The following is an 18,817-nucleotide window of genomic DNA, read 5'->3' on the forward strand; positions in this document are numbered from 1 at the left end:
ATAAAGATAAACTATCTTCAGACCTTTTTTGTCTTGGCATCACCTAGTATATATTGACAATTGTGACCCCTGTAGCTCCACCTATATTGGCCAGTCAGAACGGTCGGTCCGGATAAGATCTTCCGAACATAATGGCATTCTCCTCGTACTGGTTGCTTGCTGGCCAAGGCAACCAGATCACCGATTTTACAGCACATAGAGGAATGTAATACAGGTAGAAGATTGGAAAATTTTAGTGTGCTTGATACTTTTAGAGAAGAGTCATTATTGAGAATCTCTGAGTCGATAGAAATATATTTAAGGAAACCAAATCTTAACCTTGACAATTCATCTTATCCCTTACTTTTAATATAAATCATTCAGTCATTCATTTGTAGTGTAAACTTCCATCTCTGTCTTTCCCACCATTCTGTTTTTAGTATACGTTGTAATTTATTTTAAAGATCTTATCTATGTTATTATTTAGTATGCTGTTACAATTTATTTAAAGATTTTAACCATTATCTTATTGTTGCTACTTTTACTCAGCTTTGTCAGCCAATAATTACATAATCTGCAACTACTATTAAAATACTGTAATGTCTCTTTTAGCCTTGAAAATATTGTTATGAAGAAACACAGAACGCTTCGCAAATAAAATGTGGTGTCTCTTAACCTACGCTCTTCTTTTCCTACTGAGATTGAGATTTCCAAAACATCTGTCTACTTTCACTATATATATATATATATATATATATATATATATATATATATATATATATATATATATATATATATATATATCTGAAGCCTGGTCAGTTTAGGCGTCACTGAAGTCCTGATTTCTCCTCTGTACACCGGTTCGAATCCACGAGAGGACGAAATTATTTTCAACGAAAATTCCCTTTCGGTTTACATATGAAAATATATTAATTCCGAGGCAGAGAGAACTGGATATTAAAAGACGTTTGTCGCTTAATGTCTAACTTACACCTACCATGAAGACTCTCTCCGGTAATATAATAGAGGGGTCGAGAATTCAACCAAGGTACCTTTATTCCCAATACGTACAATGGGGTTTAGGGTCAGAGAAAGCCTGATCCGTCTTCGACGACGGCAGATCTGGACGCAGAGTTTAGTACCTTAAGAATATCGTTGATGAACGTCCAATAGGGTCCATCTTTATATCTTCAAGAATAATACTGTTCCTCGGGACCTAAAAATCTTCCTCTAAATTGCTGTAGGCTAATACAATTTCTAACTTCGGGATGACGAACAAGTGGAATTGTATGAATCTCCAGACTAGGATTAGAATGACTAATATTATTACGTATGCTGCTGACGTTTAATAATAATAATTAATAATAATAATAATAATATAATAATAATAATAATAATAATAATAATAATAATAATAATAAGTATTTTTTTGGTCTATAACAGTCCTTCAATTCGATTGGGTGGTATTTATAGTGTGGGGTTCCGGGTTGCATCCTGGCTCCTTAGGAGTCCATCAGTTTTATTACATTGTGTGTGGTTTCTGGGAGCACACTTCTTCGCATGAGTCCTGAAGTACTTCGGCATCTAGTTTTTTCCTGGTTCCTTTTCAGCATCTGAGTTTTTTCCTGGGTTACCTTTTCAGGGATCTTGGGATTGTGTCCTATGTGTTCCTATGATTATGGGTACAATATCCACTGGCATATCCCATATTCTTCTTATTTATTTTCAGGTCTTGATACTTATCCATTTTGTCCCTCTCTTTCTCTTCAACCCGGTGTCCCCATGGTAATGCGACATCAATGATAATACTTTCTTCTTCATTTTGTCAATCAAGGTTACGTCTGATCTATTTGCACGTATTACCCTCTGTTCTGAAACTGTAGCCCCAGGGAATCTTTGCCTTATTATTATTATTATATTTTATTATTATTATTATTATATTATTATTATTATATTATTATTATTATTATCTTATATATAACTAGGACGTACTTTCTGAATAATTCTGCATACTGAAATAACGCACATGAACCTTGATTTGGTAAGTGACAAATTTTTTTTTTTTTTTTTTAAATGTCTCATGTAGACACTGCACTTAATAAAAAACCTTCGGAGACGTCACACAGGACAATCCTTACATCCTCCCAAAACTGGTAATTATGCCTTGTTTGGGAGTTCGCACATGCAACAAAAATGGCCTCACCCCATTCCCCTGGATACGTACAGCAATACCCCTGCACCTCCATGAAGTAGGGAGGAGCTACTCGCATATATAAACTCGAGGGAAGACCCAGAACATCAACTAAGCAACAGGACAAGCAGCTCACAGCTCAGAGAAGGCAAAGTTCTTGGTTTTATTCTAATACTTATCCCCCCCCCCCCTTTTACCAGTGTACCTGTTATCTTTCTTGAATTTTTTATTGTTACGATAATATTGTATTTTTTCCAGGTGAATCACTAGTTTTTCTCTTGTTGTGCATTTCTTATTTATTCTTTCCTTGTCCCTCATTCATCAGCTAGATATCCTCTTTTGATTTGTTTTATAGACTGGAAAGACAAGAGCATAATTCTTATACCTATGACTGCACATAAGGACTTAGAATGCTTTTGCCGTACGAAAATATTTAAAAGTCTACTGCTTTCAGGCAAAAGATTCTTGACAAAATTTGGTGTTGAGCTCAGATTTATAAATCAGAAAATCTTTTTTTTCATATAAAAAGAAATAAAAGTTACAATAGCATAGAAACAATACTTGCATTGGGCATTTTGTGAACTTAATCCGTTTGCTATCACTAGTTATAATATTCTCTAGCACTGATTCAAGAATATTACGGCTCAAAGGGAAGTCAAATCATGATAAGTCATATACTAATGACAGTCTGTTACTGTGATTATAGAAGAGTTTCAAAAGTCATTTTAAGTTTTAGATCAAAACTATTCTTTGTATGTTCCTATTCGCACCAATCAAAATGAATCGGCGTTTGTAAATGGTAGTTTAAGCTTATTATTGAAAATGTATATTTCACTGAACTTATATATAGTATTTTGACGTCAAGGCGAATTCAGGTGTGTTTTTGTAGATTGAGCGTAGGCCATAAGTGCAGTTCTTAAATAGATAATTTTCCAGGTTCATAACTTCATTAAAGATCTTGTAGATGTTTTCTTGTTGTATGCTTCTATCTCTCGTTGAAACACACAGAAGCACATGACCAAATATATGTGTATATATATATATTATATATATATATATATATATATATATATATATAGTATATATATATATATATATATATAAATATACCTTCACACACACACACACACACACACACATATATATATATATATATATATATATATAGGTATATATATATATATATATAAATATATATAGTAATACGCTTAAGTTTTAAAATTTCTTTGCTCAATTCAATAAGCTATTCAAATTATTCGAAAAGCAAACATATCCGTATATGGATGGCCTTTTGTTCAGTTTACTCTAGTTCATTTTTGAGGCATAAAATTTTTTGCAAAAATTTGTTGAATTTACACTGAATCTTATTTCTATTGTCAGCTTTTGGAAGTTGGAGTTAACCTCACAAATCCAGTTTAGACTCAATTTTTAAAACCTAAACGATTCACCTTTTTATAACTTCAGTATTTGCCGACTGAGGGAACATCATTACCTAGTTGTTTATGAATTACTCTAGTTACCTTTGTTTGTTTGATGAGCTGCTTCTTCAGTCATATGAAGGAGTCATCATAGATGAGGATCTGAGTCCCCATAAAATCTTATATTTGTTTTGTTCTTTGTTCATTTGCCTTAACAAGAGAAGTTAAGCAAAATATAATTAATGTTTCAAGTATCGTATCCATTATCTATCTTTTTATAGGACTCTGGTGAATTTCCGAAAACATTTACAACAGACTTCCTCCAAACAAAGTTTGTTTCTTAGTGATTCAGGATATATATATATATATATATATATATATATATATATATATATATATATATATATAGATTATATAGATATATATATATATATATATATATATATATATATATATATATATGTAAGAGGAAAATAAAAGGCTATTCTGCCTATTTTGTTTTCAGGTTTACTTGCTTCGGCCTAAATCGGTTAGAAAAAACAAGCCTTATCCACAATGAAGACCTACATTTTGTCTCTTCTGTTGGTGGTCATGACCTACTATTTCTACGCCGAGGCATTGCCTGCTCCTGAACCATTAAGAGAGTCCGTAAGTTCATCAAAACTAGACCCTTTTGTCTTTCTTCCTTTATAGGGCGAAAATAAGAATTAATGTCGATAACTTTTCGTTTTAGAGAGGAGAACAACGTCCTGATATTAAAGAAGTGATAAGTTCACTGCTTCTCTTAGTTTACCTGTAATAGGAATACTTTTTTATTTCTTTATCATCGCTTTGTTTGTTTGACAATCCAATTTGAGTTTCTTGAATAAACCGCAAGAAGCCTTACTGTCACGAAAAGATTTAATCTCTAATCAACTGAAGGGGTTTTGCAGGAGTAAAGTAATTTATTTATATATTTATTTTTTCTATTTAGATAAATTCCCCTTTATATATTTATAATATTGATTTTATATGAAAGTCAATATGACAACGACCTAATTCTCTCATGTAGGTAAGACCTCACATGGATTAAGAAAGAGAGGAAGATGAATTAGTAGAAAGGTTTTGGCACGAAATAAATAGGGTTGCCACTTGAAGGACGGAAGTTTATAAAAATTGAGGAAAAACGTAAGTAGGAGAAGAATTAAGCGCGTAAAAGGTCTTGGCAACAGACAAAGATAAACTTTAAGCGCGCCCAGAAAAAATGAATAGAATCAGTCAGTATTAACAGCTAAGTGTGATAGGAACATTGGCACTTCTTTGGTTATTTTCAGAATTCTCTTTAAAAATTTAGTTTTAGTCAATTCTACATTAATTTTTGTGTTTTATTATCTGTAAATTTGCGGATCAAGCAAATTAATTCTTGATTTTTTTTTTAATGAAGTGAGGACGGTATAATAGCCTTATAATGATAACAATAAAATATGAATGAAGTGAGGCTTCTACAGGTCTATCTATAAGACAAGCCTTGGTTATATATACACACACACACATATATAGATATAATTATATATATATATATATTAAATATATATATTATATATAATAATAATAAATTAAATAAGCTTTAATAATATGCTTATATAAAAAAAAATATATTATATAATACATATATGTGTGTGTGTGTGTGTCGTGTGTGTGTGTGTGTGCGCGTGTGTGTGTTTGTGTGCGCGCGCTTCCCACGAATGCTCCTCATTGCGTGAAAATAGTAGTAGTAGTATCAGATGGATTTGTCTTTGAAACGGTTCATTTTACTTCGGTGCTATGCTGAAGGGATGAGTCTCAGCAAGGTCCATTGATTACGGGAGACTGTCGTTCGGACCCTGAATATCCACCAATCTTACTATTTTTCCCCTGCACTTACCCTCTCCTCCGCCCCAGCCCCTTCTCTCCTTCAGTGACAGAAGTCGTTTTGCATAGCTACGTTTTCGTATATATTACACCAGTTGTTAAGCTTTCTGGGTATTTATATTAGATTCTAAATGTTTAAAATTTTTAAATTGTGCTCTGTGTCACCATAGCTATAAAATACTAAGCTTTCCAGTCATTTTGGAATACCACCATGTTAGGATTATATAATATAATATATATATTTTAATATATAGATATATATATATATATATATATATATATTTATATAGCAGGAGGTAACACACATACAGTAAAAAATACGTCAATACTTTTATGTATTTACACGCATATAGATTAACTAAGCAAATTTTTGCTTCTATTAATGATTTATTGAAAGAAAACAATGTCGTGTTATTCATTCCTATAGGGGTAGGGCGGGGGCCGTGACCAAGTGGCTCTTCCTTAAATCTGCCACTGGTAAACTGTATAAAAACATATATTTCTAAATAATCATGTGTTTTACCAAATGAAAACTTACAATTTACTTTCTCATCAGGCGACCGAGATCCCTATCGACTCATCAGTATAAACACACGTTCTCAAGGAGTCCACAAGACATCTTCCAAATATCAAAATGGGTGCGGTATATGCTGTCCAAGCTGTCCACGCTCTACCCTTCGGAAGACTATACTCCTCAACGACGTCTGGTCATCCCGAGTTATTAAAGAGGTAAACGCGAGGGATAACGGACTTTGATCAATGGCTTCAGTGACGCTCGCTCTTGTAATGGCAATGATTTTTCTGACGGAAGAACTATACGAAATTCTTATCCTGTAAGGAGTCCAGTTTTATGCACGTTGAAGCACTTAAATCACATACCTTGGTTTTGCCTCACTTTTCTTACAACTTTAAATTTAAAAGTAGAATGTCACTATAAATTCAGTTCGTGTAGTGTTACACAAAAACATGATTTGATTTTCAGTTCTCATGTAATAAAAAGCATCCTATACAAGTTTTTGTTTCATTTAGCAAATGGTGCGACAAGGCAAGTAAGCCAAAGAGTATAATTTTGGAACCAATTTTATTCATTAAAAATATAATGAAGCATACAACAACTGAGGTGTTTAGCAAATACTTTTCACAGAAAAATTCTTATTTATTTACTATGAAGAACATACTGTAGGTCATTGCAGGATTTTTTTCCGATTCAGTAAAAAAGAGGTGTGAATCTGATATGGAATTCTAGAGGAGAACAGAATTACAAGTCAAACTAAATTCTTCAAGATATAAACCTGTATATTTTGTTTCCTGCTCTTCGAGGTGGTGCAAATGCGTATATTAGTAGCTCACACTTCCAAGATGAACTCTGTTCATAAAACCACTGCTCAGTGGCTAGTGATTTCAGGAGATATATATATATATATATTAGTATATATATATATATATATATATATATGTTGTATATAGTAATTGTAATAGTCACAATGCCGTCTCAACTTCTCGAATTCTTACTGCTATTTTGGATACGCTTTTCACTACAAAATAAGCGCGAAAATTTGAGGAGTAATGAGGGCATTGGACTATTACAGTTACATATGCATCTGGTAAGAGTGACCAGAAGATATATATATATATATATATATATATATATATATAATATATATATATATATATATATATATATATATATATATATATAATATATATATATATATATATATATATATCACAGGATAACAGCAGTCGTTCGAGATATATTCTCAAGGAAGCAAGGGAGACGTCGTTTAATAAAAAGGCTTTATTATACGACGTTTCGGGGTCCAGCCGCATCATCATGAGGCTGTAAAAAGGATTAATACACATAAATATAATAAAAAAGACTCATCCTAATAACTAACATACATTTAAAATTCATAGTAAACCTCTACAATGCTAAGAAAATTACCATATCAAGTGAAAGGGAGAAGACAAGTGACCAGAAGAAGAAGGAAAGGTTCCAAGTAAACATAGTTATGCCAGGTAAAGAGGGGTAGCGGTAGTTTGATTGTTTAATTTTGGAACTATTGTTTTTATGAAAAGCGATTCGAAAACAAGCAAGCTCTTGAGGAGAAGAAAGCCCGTGTAAATGACTTTATAGTGTTTGTATTCTATATTGAATTTGCATTTTTCTGAATGTTCACGAATTTTCGAGAATTCTGGTGAAGACAACAGGACACCTGTTCTATAACTCACCCCCCTGTGGCAATCAATGCGGACTTTAAGAAGCTTACGTGAGGCCCCGATATAATTTTCCCAAACTACATTTGGAACACGAAAATAAATAGACCGCATTGGAAGTCAGATGAGGGTCAGCTTTTCTTTATATCTAAATAAAGACCCAATAGTTAATGTGTTTCTTAAGATTAGTTGGCTTTTTTATGGCCGGACAATAGTTCACGTATTAACGTTTTAACTTTGGTATAAAACGTTGTATCACTGATAAACGGGACACTAGCAAAGAAAGGCATTCTAGGAGCAGTTGGTCTATTATTTTTCTCTATTAATTTATTATTTGAAAACTTGGTTAGGTATTTGAAGAAAACCTTAGCTGATAGCAGTTATCGGTAAAGTACTGTTGTAAAAGAGTAATCTCATTGTGAAATTCAGACCCAGCCAGAGGAGAGAGAATATGCCCTGTGGAAGAGTATATAAAGCGTTTACTTTAAAGTTAAAACTACAAAAGCTGTAAAAATTTGTCCCTAGTCAGTAAGTCTTTTTTCTAAAAATTGAGGTGTTAAAACCATCCGTATTACGTGGACACTTCTATATCTAAAAAAGAGAGCTTATTATCATTTTCATAATCAATTGTAAACTTGATATTAGGGTGGGCTGAATTGGCAAATTGTAAGAAGGAATCAGCCCTGTATCTGTCTCGAAACACGAAATAAAACGTATTCATCAAACGTTAACGGTTAGCGAAAAGAGAGGGATGATTAGCCTTAGAGGGCAATTGTCCAGCAATCCGCTCCTCCAGTTTCACTACATAAAAATATTCGCAAAGAAGGAAAACTCGGCGGCCTAAAGGACTGCCCATAGCCATAACCTCTCTTTGTACATAGGACTTCCCATTGAAAATAAAGGCGTGTCCTGCAACTGCCAAAGTTAAAAGCTTCTTGAAATTGTCTTAATTAAAACCATGAAACAGAACATCATTATTAGTGAAAATCTTGTTTAAAATAATTTGAATTGTTACTTCCACAGGGATATTGGTGAACAAAGACTCTACATCAAGGCTAACCATAAAAAGATCCGAATCTTGAGACAATATTTTTTCTTTGAATTGTTCAGCGTTTTTAATAGTATAATTATTATGTGAGAACTCTGTTAATAGCGGCACTAGGTATATAGAATTTCTCTGTACAGTACTCCATTTTATGCCGATGCAACGAGACAACTACTCGAACTAGAGATCAGGAGCAAGAACAGGATCATCAGACAATTATCCCAACAACATCACAATTATTGACCAATGTACTGAGTAATTTTTCTATGTTAGATTGCATTATTTTTAAATACTAATTTTTTAATAAATCTATTATACTATGTTCTCCATGTTAAAAATGTCCACAAAAGGAAATTGTTTAATTTTCTAATAACAATGATGTGTTCAATTATTCTGATTACCAACGCTCTGAAAGGGAGGAGTTTTTACTGTCTTTTGGACTAGAATATTGTTTACCTTGTTATAAACCTTATTACGCAAGTTTTTTTTGCTCCCCTGGAACTGCCTAGTAAAAACACTCTCTATGATCAATGTGGAAAGCTTTCGATCACAGCTTTATACTATAGCCCATAAAACTTACAATAATTTAATTACAAACTGGAAAAAAAAAAACCTTTCTTAACAAAAAGGACCTAGAAATTCTGAAAAATCTTGGAAAACAGGAAAACCTTATTATTATTAGACCGGGCAAAGGTAGAGGTGTTGTTTTACTCAATAAGACTGATTATATACAGAAAGTTGAAAACATCCTAAATGACACTACGAAATTTCAGTGTTTGGGTAGTCCTGACTTTGCCACTATCTTCCATTGTGAGGATAGAATCAATCGGTTTTTGAAATCTCTCTTGATCAGGAAATTACTAACAATAATACGTATCAAAACTTGAGCAGCACTGGTGGTTCTTATGGTGTGATGTATGGCCTTCCTAAGGTACACAAGGAGGGTGTTCCTTTAAGACCGATTCTAACATCTTATGACGCCCCGAATTACAAGTTGGCTAAATACTTAGTGCCGCTATTAACAGAGTTCTCTCATAATAATTATACCATTAAAAACGCTGACCAATTCAAAGAAAGAATATTGTCTCAAGATTCGGATCTTTTTATGGTTTGCCTTGATGTAGAGTCTTTGTTCACCAATATCACTGTGAAAGAAACAATTCAATTATTTTAAACAAGATTTTCACTAATAATGATGTTCTGTTTTCATGGTTTTAATTATGACAATTTCAAGAAGCTTTTAACTTGGCAGTGCAGGACACCGCCTTTATTTTCAATGGGAAGTCCTATGTACAAAGAGATGGTATGGCTATGGGCAGTCCTTTAGGCCCAGTCTTTGCGAATATTTTTATGTGTGAACTGGAGGAGCGGTTGCTGGACAATTACCCTCTAGCTAATCATCCTCTCTTTTACTACCGTTACGTTGATGATACGTTTATTCTGTTTCGAGACAGAGACAGGGCTGATTCCTTCTTACAATTTGCCAATTCAGCCCACCCCCCTAATATCAAGTTTACAATTGATTATGAAAATGATAATAAGCTCTCTTTTTTAGATATAGAAGTGTCACGTAATACGGAGGTTTTAACACCTCAATTTTTAGAAAAAGACTTTTACTGGACTGGGGACAAATTTTTACAGCTTTTGTAGTTTTAACTTTAAAGTAAACGCTTTATATACACTCTTCCACAGGGCTATTCTCTCTCCTCTGGCTGGTCTGAATTTCACAATGAGATTACTCTTTTTACAACAGTACTTCACCGATAACTGCTATCCAGCTAAGGTTTTTCTTCAAATATACCAACCAAGTAATAATAAATTAACAGAGAAAAATAATAGACCAACTGCTCCTAGAATGCCTTTCTTTGCTAGTGTCCCGTTTATCAGTGATACAACGTTTTATACCAAAGTATAAACGTTTAATACGTGAATATTGTCCGGCCATAAAAAAAGCCAACTAATCTTAAGACCCATTAACTATTGGGTGGTCTTTATTTAGATATAAAGAAAAGCTGACCCCTCATCTGACTTCCAATGCGGTCTATTTATTTTTGTGTCCCAAATGTAGTTTTGGGAAATTATATCGGGGCCTCATGTAGGCTTCTTAAAGTCCGCATTGATTGCCACAGGTGGGGTTGAGTATAGAACAGGTGTCCTGTTGTCTTCACCAGAATTCTCGACAAAATTCGTGAACAAATTTCAAGCAAAAACTGCAAATTCAATATAGAATACAAAAACACTTTAAAGTCATTTACACGGGCCTTCTTCTTCCTCCAAGAGCTTGCTGTTTTCGAATCGCTTTTCATAAAAACAATAGTTCCAAAATTAAAACAATCAAACTACCGCTACCCCTCTTTACCTGGCATAACTATGTTTACTTAGAACCTTTCCTTCTTCTTATGGTCACTCATCTTCTACCCTTTCACTTGATATGGTAATTTTCTTAGCATTGTAGTAGGTTTTCTATGAATTTTAAATGTATGTTTTTAGTTATTAGGATGAGTCTTTTTTATTATATTTATGTGTATTAATCCTTTTTACAGCCGTGATGATGCGGCTGGACCCCGAAACGTCGCTTAATAAAGCCTTTTTAAATTACCAGAAGACGTCTCTCTTGCTTCCTTGACAATATATATATATATATATATATATATATATATATATATATATATATATATATATATATATATATATATATATATATAATATTCAGCGTTTAAATCGAGAGATCACGGATTTCCATACCCTCTTCCCCATAAGCAAAACATATCCCAACCCCCCAAACTCCTCCTTATTAGGTACATCGCACATTACTCCTCCACCCCTCCATAAAGTGGGGTGGGGGAGCTACTTGTTGTATAAAGTAACGAGGAGATCGAAGATCCAGGATTATCCAGAAAGCAGCAGGACAGGATGATTCTGTCTCTGAGAAGGTAAGTTGCTTGCTTCACTCCCAACCTACTTTTTAACGACCATCGGATTAAGCCTATGATCGTTTTCAATCTTTTTATTTCATTCGTTATCATCGTATTTTTCCAAGTGAAACATTAGTTTACTTTTGTCATGTATTCCAGTTTATTCTTTCTCCTTAACAATTATCAGTTCAATATGATTTTCTCTTATTTTATTTAATGAAAAGTTTAATACAATTTATACCCATGGCGTAAATAATGCCCTTTAAGGACAACGCTTTATCCGCAAATTCATTGTACATTCTTACAATTGCGATGTTCTTACTTCCATCCTAGAGAGCGTTCAGCGGGCTTCCCGCCAATGTATATATCATGTAACATTATATTTTGTATGCTTTTATATTCATAATTATATTGTAAGGAATTCCTCTCACGACGATTTTATTTCTATGTTTTTGTGTATTCACTTGTTTCCGTGCTATTTGTCTTTTATTATAGTTATTAGTGTCTGTCTCATAAGAAATATTGATTGATTTTCCCTCCGTATTGCCGTCTTTCAGGTAATCGACAGAACAGGAACTATGTTACTTAGATTTGTTTTTATTCATGTGGAACCAACCAAATGTATTACGCATGGCCAAATATATTAAGTTAAAGATTATGTACTTCTCTATATTGCATGATATAATAAGGGTGAAAGAACCACATCTACTCGAGGATGACACTCTTAACATTATTTTATCTGATTTTGCTTTGTTCTAGTACGTAGTATCTGTGGTGCGGTTAGCAGAAAAGACGGTTTTTACACAAAGACGAAGTCTTTTGACATAAACGTCAGTATACGTTTTTTTTAGTAACGAAGTATAATTACTGTTTAAGTTATGATAATTCATTTGTTCCTCCCATTAATATGAAATTGCTCTGGTGAGTGTATTGTGCTATATCACGTATGGTAAGAGTTGAAGGTGTTATTGGGTGTTGTTTTGTGCCTCTCGCCAGAGAAGCCATTAGGAGAGGTCAAGAGAGCAGAAGCAGAGGGAAAGTAAGTAGTTTTTTTTTTTTTTTTTTGTTATTGGCCCTCTGATCACTCCTTTGCGTGCCCCTCTAGGGGAGTGTATGAGTATGTGCGTAGTACACTGTATGGGCGAGATATCGGCCCAAAATTGTAGTTGAACACGACAACCACCAATTAATTTCACTACATTTAATAAATATGTTTGAAGTTAAGTTGGCACACTATTAAATTTCGAATTTATTTTTTGACAAAACCGAAGCTTGATAATTATTGTAAAGTTGTTTTATGTTCACGAAAATCTTTGGAACGTCAGTTCAGCATTCGTGGGTAATTGTATAACGTTAGTCTCTTTGTTTTTCCCAATTAACAACCCGAATGGCAGGACGGAACAAACACGCTTGCTTGGCTCCAAACTTTTGAGGTGACCCGTTCATCTAGTGTGGTTGTTTAGTGGCGGTGTGAGGTGTGCTGGATTTATTTAGAAAGGGCGATTGCCGCCCTGATGTTCTTTGCAATTTTTGTCGTAATTTGTTTCATTTTGAGTGCCATTGAATTTACAATTCCAATTGGAGTGATTAATTTTCATTTATATTTTGTCATTCATGATGTTATTACTTACCTGATTTGATGAATTTAACTTTAGTTTAACTTTTAAAGTTAAATTTAAATTACAATTTTAAAATTCTTTACAATTTATCAAATTGCGTTTCAATATCCCATCGATTTTATTTCATTTTTCTTATGATTTCAGTTTTGTGGATGGTGAATATGAATTGATCTGACATAAACCTTTATTGTTGGGTTTTCCCCCATGTTACTTTAAGGTTTACGCAAATAACTTTTAGCAAACGAGATCAATACAGCGGTCCTATAAGGTCTGAAAATCAACGCCATTTGAGTATCCACTAACATTCCAAATTTGGAGAGAGAGAGAGAGAGAGAGGAAGAGAGAGAGAGAGAGGCGCGTACCAGTCTCGTATCATCAGATAGCGATTTATGATCTTGAGTTCATGTTTAACCAAGGTACTGTTTCAGATACAATGAAAGTACTTAATTGTGGTTACTATTCATTAATTAATGAATTTGGGTTGTTATCCTCGTTCAATAATAAGTTGGGTTTGAGAGATATCTCCCCGTAAATTAGAAATCCGCCCAAAGGGAGTTTTGTGGTAAGATGTTACGTAAGGCTATTAACGGTTTTTGTAACCAAGTAACAATGTTAAAGGCAATGGAATACTAGTCTACTGTAAGTCCACCTTTTTCCGCTACATAGTATATGGGCCCTATAAGAAACACAAATCGGCTGTCGGTCGAACCCATTCTTAACTGCTCGCGGATAGGCGGGTTGGACACCCCACAATTTCCCGCCCGCACCGCCTGCAATTATATGAATTTCCCTTACCTATAATAAAGTCTATATTACGTGGGTTTGCTCTGTGAGCAAGAGCCCGTGCTTGACACAAGTTCAGCTTAATAAAAAACAACATAATAAAAGTCCAGTACCACTTCTACCTGCCTCTTTGTTCACCAAAACCCTCACAACCTTAAAAAAAAAAAAAAAAAGTATTGTTTATACAGAATGACAAATATTTACATTTTCTATTATTTTTACGACCAAAATTTTAGCGGAAATTTTTGCTGTCTTGGTACATAGATTCATAAAGAAAAATGGAGCTCTAGTTTCAGGTGGTAAATTAAAATTTTTACTACTTATTAAACAGCGAATACTGAAGAGGTAAAAACGCCTGTTCATTTGCATGTCTCTATATTTGACTTATAGTATTGGTTGATTCTACATGTTGTTTTGGTTATTTTACTGTAAGTTATAAGTCAAGACAAATAAAAAAGTAAAAAAATGTAAAGGTGAGATAATAAGCGTCATGAAATACCAAACCATCATAAGTTAAATTACTTGGGCTCAGTACAAGTCCCGAGATGAATCGGGACAATCTTGAGGAGGGTTACACTGGATATCACGTTTTCTTCGAGTCTGTCGCTAGAGAGAATGGAAATTTTTTAGTGAGTGACAAAAGTATATGAAGGATTTCGAACTCAAGCGGTACTAGAAATTGTTTTTTAAGCAGGAGCTATACAAGCGGATGAAAAAAATTATAAATAAACACCAGCTATTTTTTTAAGTAATTTCAATTTCACCTACCTTAAAAAAGAAAAAAAGCCACAATAGTCAATAAGTGAATTTTTGATCAATTAGGACTTTAAATTCAAAGATCTGCCCGTACCCGGGAAATCAAAAAAGTTCACAATCGATTATAACGCATTAACAATCTGGTTTTTCGTTAATATTATATATATATATATATATATATATATTATTATATAATTATATATATATATAGATATAGATAAAAATAAAAAAATCACAAGGGATTTTTATGTTTCTGGATTTCAAACCATCCGTTTTTAAGTTTTTGTGCCTGTTCAGGGACGATTTGTACCTTTGATAGCCCCGATCTGGCGTTTTTTGTTTTGTAAAAAGACGTAATTTATACGTTATAAATTGACAATAAACAAACATTTTAATGGCGTCTGTATTTTGAACTTTGTGCGACCTACGCAAATTCTACAACCAAATTGAAAACTTCAAGGATAATATTTTGAAGAATAAGGGTAGGTTTCTATATATAATATTAGATATAATAGAATATATATATATAATAATATATATATATATATATATATATTAATCAGATATTAGTATATTTATTTAAAAGCTGCATGCATTGATCACCCCCCATTATTCTTCAGAATATATCTTGAAAATTCTGTTTGGTTGTAGAAATTCGTAGAACGCGCCGAAGCCTAATATATTTATTATTAATAGTATATATATTAATAGAGTATATTATATTATATATATATATTATATATTTATATAATATAATATATAAAATATAGCATATTGTATACTAATCTATTCGATCTATCTAGCTATTTATATCTTATCTATCTATCATATTATATATATATATATTATAATATAATATATATATGATATATAATATTATATTATTAGATATTATATATATGTATCAATATCAAGGACAGACGTAGCCAGCAACCTTATTCTTAAGAAGGCCTTACGAATTTGTTCCCCAGATTTCGTGGAAAAGGAATCTGAACTAATTCGTAAGCAGCTTTCGTCTTTCAAGGTTATCCCTGACCATATAATTGAGGGAAAGCAACTTCATAAAGCAAACGTAATTGTTTTCTTCCGACACCCCCTCAAGACAAGACCAGAGAGACACCCAACAATAAAATAAAAATTTCCACATCGGGACTGGATTTAAGGACAGTAACCCCAGACACTTGGGAAAAAAGATAACACTTTTTACTTGTTTTTACCTTAGCCAAATCCACCGATTGAACCTTCAACAAAACAAAACAAAACATCAGATTCAGGGGGTATACGAAATCCCCATGCCTAGACAGGAAAATCCCTTCCTTCCACAGGACTTATAACAACATAAAAAATGATCAGTTAGGACTAATGAACAACGAATCTTAGCTATCTTCAAACCATATAAGTAGCCATAACCACAGAAGAAACCTGGAATTTGTCACGTTTATTAATTTATAGCTAGTAGATGATAGAATCGGGCCTTCATTATACAAAGTACAGCAATGAATATTCTCAAAGGCACCTGGACAACTCAGATGTTTATAGATAAAATCTTCCTTCAACCAATTGCTTAAGAGGATTAATGAAGTGAATTATTCAACGGGAGTGACCTAAATTGTTCTTAACTGTGGATGGGATCTCTTGGTATAAATCCCGTCCTTCTCTTGTAAACTCTTCTCATTCCGTTACCTACCTGAAGAAAGAAAGGAATAAACTATTTCTGGAATATAGTACTTTCTTTCTACATTTTGGTATTGTTATGGGGTCCATTTTTATTTATAACACATACAACATAACACAGACAACATACATATACACAACATACATACATAAACATATATACATACCATACATACCAAGTACATATATACATACAGACCTACATTATGAATATATATAAAGATATATATAATTAATATATTATTATATTAGACATATATTTATCATACTATATATAATTATATATTATAGATATATATTATATGATATATTATATATGAATTAATTTGAATCACGGAAGTATATAACAAAACGTGAATGTATTGTATAAATAAAAGTTTTTGGACCACCGAAGTGGAAAAAAAAAATGAAAAGCGAGATAGCCAAGCACTTTTCGAGTCGAGTTTCGAACCCTTTACTCAGCAGTAAAGGGTTCGAAACTAGAACTGAAAGTGGGCTTGGCTATCTCGCTTTTTATTTTTTTTTTCCTTTTTTTTCCATTCGTGACAAAAAACCTTATTTATATTATATATAATAGAATATTATATTATATATTAATATTATGATTATATTATATAATATATATGTATATTTATTTATATATAGTATTTCAATTAAAATAAATATATAAATATTATAAATATATAATATAATAGATCTATATATATTATACGAATAATTTGATCACGAAGTATATAAAACGTGATGCATATTTGATAAATAAAAGTTTTTGCACCCCGAAGGTAAAAAAAATTAGAAAAGTCGAGATAGCCAAGCACCTTCGAGGTCTAGTTCGACCCTTTACTCAGAGTAAAGGGTCGAACTAGACTGAAAGTGGCTTGGCTATCTCGCTTTTTATTTTTTTTTCTTCCTTGTGACAAAAACCTTTATATATATATATATATACTATATAATAGTAATAATATATATATATATAGTATATAATATATATATATATATACACACACAGACAACACACACCACAAACCCCAACATACACAACACATGCCCACACACATAATATATATATTAATACTATATATAGATAATATATTATATATATATAGTATAATATATAATATATATCTTACAGGTATGAAACTTGATGTGTTAGTGAATAATTACATTTTATTGTCTCAGCTGCTTCTTTCTTGGAGGACAGAGGAGCGCTGATGTGTATGCATTTTCAAAGCTGGTGGCTGTGCCGTTACTGTTGCCACAGGCAGCAGTTTTTGAGTCATGGGGAAGGGGGAAAAAAGGTATGTACATTCGTTTGTACGTAGATCATAGGTCTGGACCGATCATGGCACTTGAGGGAAAGACCACCATTTCTTTTGTGATAGGAAGAAAGTACTGGTCCGAGGGAACGCCAAGTGTTGGGAGAAAAACCCCATCATCCAAAGTATGGCACATATTTAAACTGACCTTAGAAAAACAGTCTTGACCTTTGAAAAGAGAAGAAATGTGAAGTGTATGCCCTTTACATTTAAACTTAATTTATTTTGGGGTTATAAGAAATGTAACGAATACATATCTTTATTACAGATGGGCTTGCTATACCAATGATACTAGAGATGGGATTTCTCTAAACCTTGACTAAATAAAATGTTTAAACAATTGACATTTTAAGTCTAGGAGTGATTTACTTAGACTAAGCTAGGAGAGTGGGGCAATGATAACATCACTATGACTTATTAATCCATTTTTGGTGCCGATTTTTATGTTCAGCGTGCTTTTGGGGTAATGAATAGTATAACTTTTGTATTTATGTGAGCTTAATAGCCTTGTGACATGCTTTGCCACAGGTAAGAAGTTGTCAATTTGTGTTAGTTTTTGGTTTAAAAAGGGGGCGGGTTATATACATTAATATTATAGATATATATATATATATATATATATAGATATATATTAATATATATAATATATATATATATATATTATATTCCGGTTGGACTGGCACCACTATTCTCGAAATCTACCAATCATTAATATAACGGTATATTGACAATATCTCCGAAACAAAACACTGGTCAAAGGAACATCTATGGTTATAACCACTGGAGCGAGCAGCAGGTTTTTACTAGGTGAAGTTCATCTTCGAAGTGAGAGCTAATTAAAGCATTTTTCATCACGGTCACCTAAAAAAATTCAGAAAAAATTAGAACGTTGAATATCCTGAAGAATTTCCGTTTGAGTTTGTAAATTTCTTTCTTTTTCAGAAATTTCCACATGAAAAAATTTCTATCTCTTGAGCTGGAGCGAGGAATTCCCTGTGATGACTTTCGGTATAA

The 18,817-nt window shown here is 32.7% G+C and overlaps 1 protein-coding gene across 1 annotated transcript in view; it reads left to right on the forward strand.

Moving 5' to 3' along the window:
• Positions 1–2,289: 2,289 nt before the first annotated feature.
• Positions 2,290–18,817, forward strand: part of LOC135218052 (uncharacterized) — a 19,468-nt gene continuing 2,940 nt past the window's right edge. The window contains exon 1 of the mRNA XM_064254197.1: positions 2,290–2,318. The gene's annotated coding sequence lies outside the window, so the exon portion shown is untranslated. The remainder of the gene's footprint in view (positions 2,319–18,817) is intronic.

The sequence above is a fragment of the Macrobrachium nipponense genome, chromosome 9, assembly GCF_015104395.2.
Source record: "Macrobrachium nipponense isolate FS-2020 chromosome 9, ASM1510439v2, whole genome shotgun sequence".
NCBI classification, from domain to species: Eukaryota; Metazoa; Arthropoda; class Malacostraca; order Decapoda; family Palaemonidae; genus Macrobrachium; species Macrobrachium nipponense.